This window comes from Coffea eugenioides, unplaced genomic scaffold, assembly GCF_003713205.1.
Source record: "Coffea eugenioides isolate CCC68of unplaced genomic scaffold, Ceug_1.0 ScVebR1_2934;HRSCAF=4059, whole genome shotgun sequence".
Classification (NCBI taxonomy): domain Eukaryota; kingdom Viridiplantae; phylum Streptophyta; class Magnoliopsida; order Gentianales; family Rubiaceae; genus Coffea; species Coffea eugenioides.
Window position 1 is genome coordinate 9,429 of NW_020863466.1, and position 9,082 is coordinate 18,510.

Here is a 9,082-nt window from a genome sequence, read left to right on the forward strand (position 1 = left end):
TTCACATTTTACAGGCATTATTTTATTTCTTTGCCTATATTTTTATTCCTTTCCTTTAAAATAATACATTTTCTATATATTTTATAAGTAAATACCGTTTTGAAATTATTTTCTGGTATAAGTTAGTGTACGCTCAATTTGGCAGTGTATTAAGGACGTGGGACCCACTAGTGCGGTAAGTGCGATAACATTTTGACGACTAGGTTAAGTTTTGTATAAAGGAATTTAACTATACAAGGTGCTAGGAGACAATTAGCGGTTAGTTAGATAAATTACCATTGGTAGACAAAATGATAGGATTGAAACCCTAAAGGACCATTTGTCACAAAACTATTGGAACTTGGACTTTGACCAATTTTCACCTTTACTAAATACCAAAAAAATTGACCAAACCTTCTTCATTTTCCTTGTGCCTTGGCCGAATTTTGTGAAGAGAAAACCAAGAGAGTTTCTTCAACTTCAACTTCAATTCTTGCTTAAATCTTGAGTTTCAACCGTTGAATTATCAAATTACTCCATCCAAGTTGCTTACTAGGGAGGATTAAAGCTTCTAGTGGTGGAATTTGTGAAAGGAAAATCCTAAGCTATCATCTTTCTTGAAGTGTCAAGGTACCTTTCTTGAAAAACTTCCTCATTTGTCTTGAAGATTTTGTAGTTGAGAAAAGAGTTAGCTAAATTTCAGATTTATGTGGTGTTTTCTGCCTCACATGATAATTTTGGGTGCTGGAATGATACTTGATATGGTGGTAAATGAACTTATATGTTAAGTTGTGCTTGTGCGAAAATTTCAGTTTTTGACGGAGATTAGTTATAGGTTTCCAATCTGCCTGGTTCTGACAGCTTTATTCGTGATGTTAGAAGTGATCAGGTTTAGGTTAAAACATGAAATTGTAGAAATGTGCTAATACTGTCTACAAAATTTACTGAGTACGGAGCACTGTACATGTAAAATGACCGAAAATATCTTGCTGCCATTGAACTGTTTCGCGGATAGATTCTGTTTCATGGAGATTTCAATTGTTTTTAACTGCTGTAAAATGAAATGTTTTTAGCTTTGGAGGCTTCATAGATGTATCGTCATTTTTGGTTTCGAAACGCAAAAAATTGTTTAATCCAATAAATGTACTTCAGTTGTGGTTATTGTGCCGAAAGGTGTGTTTTATAGTCTATGATGTGTATGTGGTTGATTTGAGATGAATTGGGGTTGCTTGTAGGATGAAAAAGTAAGAAAATGTAGGGGATATGCAGTCCAAATTTTGGGAATGTTGGATTTCTTCGAGTTTGGTTTGGTTTGGGCTATATATAAGAAGGGCTTTTGGGGTTGTTCGAGCCCTAGGTCTTCATGTTACCTTTTCGTTCCAAAAATCATGTTTTACACCCTTGCATTTGTAATTATTTGGAGAGGTATACGACTTGTAGTCGAGCCTCATTTGTGCATCTTATTTACTGGATTTGTGGCTGTGGGAACCATAATTGTTTACCTTGGTTATTATAGGGTTTCTTGGTGATTAGAGCCCTACTTTGGTTGAAACTTTTGAAGTATCCTTGCTTTAACTGGTGAGTGTAACACTCCCCTGAATTATTGCTAAACTGGTTATCTGTACTTGCAAATTGCTATTTGAATGTTTTCACCGACTGTTTATTTTGTATGAAACGAGAGTGTACTTTATCACACTCGTTTCTCTTGCTCGTCTACTAGTTCCTGTATCAATTTGAACTTGTTATCTGAGCCTGTTATGATGTCATTTGGAAGTGTATCAAACGACCTTCCTGTTAAACCTGAGCTCAACCTCATGGGGAGTCAATTGAATCGAGCCAGTAAGGGCTTGGTTAAGGAAAATTGACAATCCATGGGTGTCTGTTCTTGGGAAAACTTTGGGTATTTGAAATTCTAGATTTCCGGTATACTCGAGCATTACCATTCTTGTTCCTGTTTGGCATTCGGGCCTGGTAAGGGGTATGTTTGGTGAACGGGATTTTGGTGTAAGCAGGGTCTACGGACATGTGTGCTTCATTAAATGTTGACGGAGGGTCAACGAGGTTGAGATCAAGTATTGCAACGGGAAGTTGGCTCCTGAGAGCCACCTGTATCCTTTAATTTGTGCTGTTCATTCATTTATCTTATTTGATGTGTATATGTGCCCTAAACGTGATTCCTCATTATTTCTACTGTTTATACTTTTGGTACCTCACTGAGCTTCTAACTCACCCCGTTCTGTTATTCTTGTTTTCCTTACAGGGAACGATCTTTGGAATTTCGATGTTTTGAAGAATGAGTTGAGCTAGTTAGAAATTCTTTTGTTCTTTTGGTATAACTCCTCGACAATTTGAAAACCCTAAATGTATCTTAATACAATATTTTCTTTCGGTTTATAAACTTACTAATATGTATATTTTAAAGAGTTTCCTCATGTTCATGTAGCATATGTATTTGGGAATGTACATTCTCTCATGTTAGACAAAGTTTACTTGTTTTTGGTTGGATTGTGACGTGGCAGTCACTATTTATCCGCGGCTTGTTTTCGTTCTTCATTTTATTTTTTTTCGGTCGTTGTAGCGTTCGAGCACTGTATTATCTCTCGGAACAAGTATTTCAGGGTATGATTAGCTTAGTAATTCTGGCGGCACTTCTATTTCATTTTGATTTGTTTTTTCGTGGGAACGTTGTACCAAAGATTGACTGTATATTTTAGTTCAGCTCAATTGGATTCTGAATGTTTACCTTCTCGAAGTTCCTTTGAGCATTTGGTAGGATTTCCGTTTGTTCCAGATCCGTAGTCCCGGCGAGAGTTGGGCAGGCGGTCCGCCGAACCCTTTGGTTCACCTTAGGGTGAGGTGGGGCTGTCATAGGTGGTATTAGAGCCATTTCGCGTGGTCTCTGGCGGAGTGAGCTTGGGCCAAGTGGTGTTACGATCCCGATTGTATGAATAAGTGTAAAGGAATTAGTGCTTTTCTTGGGTGTAGGCTCTGAATTGTGTCTGTTATAAGTGTAAATTCCTTATTATGATACTTGCGGAAGATAGATATGTATGTCGGGTATGAATATTTAATATGAATGATTTACACTTGGGATCAGCCGACTCGAGTTGTGAATTATTTTCTTTGGGATTCTTGTACATGGATACGAAAGAAATGAGAATCTAGGTTAGAAATGACTTGGACAAACTAGAAATGTGATTCTATGGAATTTCGTGTGATTTGTTCGAATGTTATTAAATATGACTAACCTTGATTAAGATATAAATTGTGATATTTTTGTAGATTATGGATGGAACCCTAGGGGGGGAGCTTTTTGTTAGTTGTTTTTGTACTCTTGGTCTAATCCGTAGTGTGTACCATTGAACGACCCCCTTACTTCTATAGGATTTCCTATGCTTGTATCTGACTGACTATTACTGTGTGATTGTTTGATATAGTCATGTTATATGTATATTTGTTTTTGAATTGATTCGGACGTATTATATATATATCTGACTGACTGAACTCGCTAGTTTGTATCTTGTATTCGCGCCTAGAGCCTATATTAGTTAATCCAATGGAAGGAACTCGTAGTGGACGAGGGCGAGGCTGTGAACGTAGGCAACCCTCGATTGAAGGAAAAAATCGGGAACCAATGCCTGAACCCAACCCTGAACCTGGAGTGGACCCTAACGTTCAGGTAGCTGCGGCTATCTAGCGCATGACTGATCTTTTAGCTCACGTAGTAGAGCATCAGGGCCAAAACCCTATTCCTCAACCTGGAAACCCTGGTAACCATATATAGAGGGGGAAGATAGGGCTCTCGAACGATTTCAGAAGTTCTTCCCACCGAAATTCCTTGGAGGACCAGACCCTGATGCCGAGCGATGGCTAGAGAAGATGATTGATATTTTTGCGGTGTTGCATTATACTGAGGAAAGACAAGTGATATTTGTTGTCTTCCAACTGGAAGGAGCAGCCCGTTCTTGGTGGAATGTAATAAGACTAAAATGGGAGAGAGAACAAACACCGAGGACTTGGGTGAATTTTATGAGAGAGTTCAACGTAAAGTACTTCCCACCTCTAATTCAAGAAAAGAAAGAAGATGAGTTCATTAGGATACGTCAGGGAGCTCAGACTATTTCCGAATATGAGAGCCAGTTCACTAGGTTGTCTAAGTTCGCTCCCGAGCTAATTGTAACTGAGCAAAGGAGGATAAGGGCTTAAATGTTCAGATTCAGAAGGATCTGGCTGTAGCCCAACTGAATGCGTTCAGTGACGCAGTGAAAAAAGCAACGAGTTGAAAGTGCAAGGTTACAAGTTAGAACCTTTCAGGCGAAGAAAAGAGCTATTCCTGGAAGTAACATGGGACAAGAAGATACGAGTATACCTCCCAACTCAGAAAGGGAATTGGAGGGGTAAGATTTCCTGGAATGTCAAGTGATGCTTCACAGAGAGGCTCGGGCTCTGCTTCCCATGGTCCATGCAGGTACTGTGGAAAGCTGAATCACACGGAGGATGTCTGTTGGAAGAAAGCAAGAAAATGTTTATGTTGTGGGAGTGCAAATCATCAAATCGCTCATTGCACAGGCCGATCTCGAGAAGGGAGTGGGAATCGACAATCAACCAAGACCAATTCTAACCAGTCGAAAGGGGAAGGGATTGGACTGAAGGTGTCGGCTCGGGTGTATTCCTTATAATCACATCAAGCCCCCGACTCGTCTGAGGACGTAGAAGGCACGATCCACCATTTACGTTAGATTTTATAGATCCTGGTGGTAAGAAAATTTCGAGAATGAAATTTTTTAAGGGGGAGAGAGTGCGAGAACCTGAAAATTTTCACATTTTACAGGCATTATTTTATTTCTTTGCCTATATTTTTATTCCTTTCCTTTAAAATAATACATTTTCTATATATTTTATAAGTAAATACCGTTTTGAAATTATTTTCTGGTATAAGTTAGTGTACGCTCAATTTGGCAGTGTATTAAGGACGTGGGACCCACTAGTGCGGTAAGTGCGATAACATTTTGACGACTAGGTTAAGTTTTGTATAAAGGAATTTAACTATACAAGGTGCTAGGAGACAATTAGCGGTTAGTTAGATAAATTACCATTGGTAGACAAAATGATAGGATTGAAACCCTAAAGGACCATTTGTCACAAAACTATTGGAACTTGGACTTTGACCAATTTTCACCTTTACTAAATACCAAAAAAATTGACCAAACCTTCTTCATTTTCCTTGTGCCTTGGCCGAATTTTGTGAAGAGAAAACCAAGAGAGTTTCTTCAACTTCAACTTCAATTCTTGCTTAAATCTTGAGTTTCAACCGTTGAATTATCAAATTACTCCATCCAAGTTGCTTACTAGGGAGGATTAAAGCTTCTAGTGGTGGAATTTGAGAAAGGAAAATCCTAAGCTATCATCTTTCTTGAAGTGTCAAGGTACCTTTCTTGAAAACTTCCTCTTTGTTCTTGAAGATTTTGTAGTTTGAGAAAGAGTTAGCTAAATTTCAGATTTATTGGTGAATTTTCTGCCCTCACATGATAATTATTGGTTGGCCATGGAATGATAACTTGATATGGTGTAAAATGAAGCTTTTATATGTTAGTTGTGCTTGTTTGCGAAAAATTTCAGTTTGTACGGAGAATTTCAGTTATAGGGTTTCCAATCTGCCTTGTTCTGACCAGCTTTATTCGTGCATGTTAGAAGTCGAATCAGGTTTAGGTTAAAACATGAAAGTTGTAGCAAATGGTGCTAACTAGCTGTCTACAAAATTTCAGCTCGATACGAGCACTGTAACATGTAAAATGACCGAAATATCCTTGACTGCCCATGAACCCTGTTTCGCCGATAGATTTCTGTTTCCATGGAGATTTCCATTTTTGACCCTGAAAATGCATGTTTTAGCTTTGGAGGCCTTCATAAGAAATGTAGGTATATGTCTTGGTTTCGAAACGCCATAAAATTCGTTTCAATCCAATAAATGTAGCTTCAGTTGTGGTTATTGTGCCGAAAGGTGTGTTTTATAGTCTATGATGTGTATGTGGTTGATTTGAGATGAATTGGGGTTGCTTGTAGGATGAAAAAGTAAGAAAATGTAGGGGATATGCAGTCCAAATTTTGGGAATGTTGGATTTCTTCGAGTTTGGTTTGGTTTGGGCTATATATAAGAAGGGCTTTTGGGGTTGTTCGAGCCCTAGGTCTTCATGTTACCTTTTCGTTCCAAAAATCATGTTTTACACCCTTGCATTTGTAATTATTTGGAGAGGTATACGACTTGTAGTCGAGCCTCATTTGTGCATCTTATTTACTGGATTTGTGGCTGTGGGAACCATAATTGTTTACCTTGGTTATTATAGGGTTTCTTGGTGATTAGAGCCCTACTTTGGTTGAAACTTTTGAAGTATCCTTGCTTTAACTGGTGAGTGTAACACTCCCCTGAATTATTGCTAAACTGGTTATCTGTACTTGCAAATTGCTATTTGAATGTTTTCACCGACTGTTTATTTTGTATGAAACGAGAGTGTACTTTATCACACTCGTTTCTCTTGCTCGTCTACTAGTTCCTGTATCAATTTGAACTTGTTATCTGAGCCTGTTATGATGTCATTTGGAAGTGTATCAAACGACCTTCCTGTTAAACCTGAGCTCAACCTCATGGGGAGTCAATTGAATCGAGCCAGTAAGGGCTTGGTTAAGGAAAATTGACAATCCATGGGTGTCTGTTCTTGGGAAAACTTTGGGTATTTGAAATTCTAGATTTCCGGTATACTCGAGCATTACCATTCTTGTTCCTGTTTGGCATTCGGGCCTGGTAAGGGGTATGTTTGGTGAACGGGATTTTGGTGTAAGCAGGGTCTACGGACATGTGTGCTTCATTAAATGTTGACGGAGGGTCAACGAGGTTGAGATCAAGTATTGCAACGGGAAGTTGGCTCCTGAGAGCCACCTGTATCCTTTAATTTGTGCTGTTCATTCATTTATCTTATTTGATGTGTATATGTGCCCTAAACGTGATTCCTCATTATTTCTACTGTTTATACTTTTGGTACCTCACTGAGCTTCTAACTCACCCCGTTCTGTTATTCTTGTTTTCCTTACAGGGAACGATCTTTGGAATTTCGATGTTTTGAAGAATGAGTTGAGCTAGTTAGAAATTCTTTTGTTCTTTTGGTATAACTCCTCGACAATTTGAAAACCCTAAATGTATCTTAATACAATATTTCCTTTCGGTTTATAAACTTACTAATATGTATATTTTAAAGAGTTTCCTCATGTTCATGTAGCATATGTATTTGGGAATGTACATTCTCTCATGTTAGACAAAGTTTACTTGTTTTTTGTTGGATTGTGACGTGGCAGTCACTATTTATCCGCGGCTTGTTTTCGTTCTTCATTTTATTTTTTTTCGGTCGTTGTAGCGTTCGAGCACTGTATTATCTCTCGGAACAAGTATTTCAGGGTATGATTAGCTTAGTAATTCTGGCGGCACTTCTATTTCATTTTGATTTGTTTTTTCGTGGGAACGTTGTACCAAAGATTGACTGTATCTTTTAGTTCAGCTCAATTGGATTCTGAATGTTTACCTTCTCGAAGTTCCTTTGAGCATTTGGTAGGATTTCCGTTTGTTCCAGATCCGTAGTCCCGGCGAGAGTTGGGCAGGCGGTCCGCCGAACCCTTTGGTTCACCTTAGGGTGAGGTGGGGCTGTCATAGGTGGTATTAGAGCCATTTCGCGTGGTCTCTGGCGGAGTGAGCTTGGGCCAAGTGGTGTTACAATCCCGATTGTATGAATAAGTGTAAAGGAATTAGTGCTTTTCTTGGGCGTAGGCTCTGAATTGTGTCTGTTATAAGTGTAAATTCCTTATTATGATACTTGCGGAAGATAGATATGTATGTCGGGTATGAATATTTAATATGAATGATTTACACTTGGGATCAGCCGACTCGAGTTGTGAATTATTTTCTTTGGGATTCTTGTACATGGATACGAAAGAAATGAGAATCTAGGTTAGAAATGACTTGGACAAACTAGAAATGTGATTCTATGGAATTTCGTGTGATTTGTTCGAATGTTATTAAATATGACTAACCTTGATTAAGATATAAATTGTGATATTTTTGTAGATTATGGATGGAACCCTAGGGGGGGAGCTTTTTGTTAGTTGTTTTTGTACTCTTGGTCTAATCCGTAGTGTGTACCATTGAACGACCCCCTTACTTCTATAGGATTTCCTATGCTTGTATCTGACTGACTATTACTGTGTGATTGTTTGATATAGTCATGTTATATGTATATTTGTTTTTGAATTGATTCGGACGTATTATATATATATCTGACTGACTGAACTCGCTAGTTTGTATCTTGTATTCGCGCCTAGAGCCTATATTAGTTAATCCAATGGAAGGAACTCGTAGTGGACGAGGGCGAGGCTGTGAACGTAGGCAACCCTCGATTGAAGGAAAAAATCGGGAACCAATGCCTGAACCCAACCCTGAACCTGGAGTGGACCCTAACGTTCAGGTAGCTGCGGCTATCTAGCGCATGACTGATCTTTTAGCTCACGTAGTAGAGCATCAGGGCCAAAACCCTATTCCTCAACCTGGAAACCCTGGTAACCATATATAGAGGGGGAAGATAGGGCTCTCGAACGATTTCAGAAGTTCTTCCCACCGAAATTCCTTGGAGGACCAGACCCTGATGCCGAGCGATGGCTAGAGAAGATGATTGATATTTTTGCGGTGTTGCATTATACTGAGGAAAGACAAGTGATATTTGTTGTCTTCCAACTGGAAGGAGCAGCCCGTTCTTGGTGGAATGTAATAAGACTAAAATGGGAGAGAGAACAAACACCGAGGACTTGGGTGAATTTTATGAGAGAGTTCAACGTAAAGTACTTCCCACCTCTAATTCAAGAAAAGAAAGAAGATGAGTTCATTAGGATACGTCAGGGAGCTCAGACTATTTCCGAATATGAGAGCCAGTTCACTAGGTTGTCTAAGTTCGCTCCCGAGCTAATTGTAACTGAGCAAAGGAGGATAAGGGCTTAAATGTTCAGATTCAGAAGGATCTGGCTGTAGCCCAACTGAATGCGTTCAGTGACGCAGTGAAAAAAGCAA